Below are 393 nucleotides of genomic sequence, written 5' to 3' on the forward strand. Positions count from 1 at the left end.
AGGGGCTGGACTAGATGCAACTCTGGAGGGCCCTTCCAGGTCCATGGCTCTAGGATTCCCAGCTCCCCGAGCACTCTGCAGTGGGCCAAAGTGAAATACTGTCATTAAAGCAGGTCAGTTGCAACTACCTATGGAAAATGGTGTAAGCAGCACAAGGAAATGCCTGTTCTGCATATGCAGTGCTGAGCAGAAGGTACACACACACGTTTGGAGTCATCATTGACTCCAAGATGAACATGGGTCGGCAGTGTGGGGATGCAGTCAGGAAGGCCGACCGCACCTTGTCCTGCATCCACAGATGCATCTCGAGCAGGTCCAAGGAGGTGATCCTCCCCCTCTGTGCGGCACTGGTCAGGCCACAGCTGGAGTACTGCGTCCAGTTCTGGGTGCCGC

This window comes from Gavialis gangeticus, unplaced genomic scaffold (assembly GCF_001723915.1).
Source record: "Gavialis gangeticus isolate Ggan-Ray unplaced genomic scaffold, GavGan_comp1, whole genome shotgun sequence".
In the NCBI taxonomy this organism is placed as follows: domain Eukaryota; kingdom Metazoa; phylum Chordata; order Crocodylia; family Gavialidae; genus Gavialis; species Gavialis gangeticus.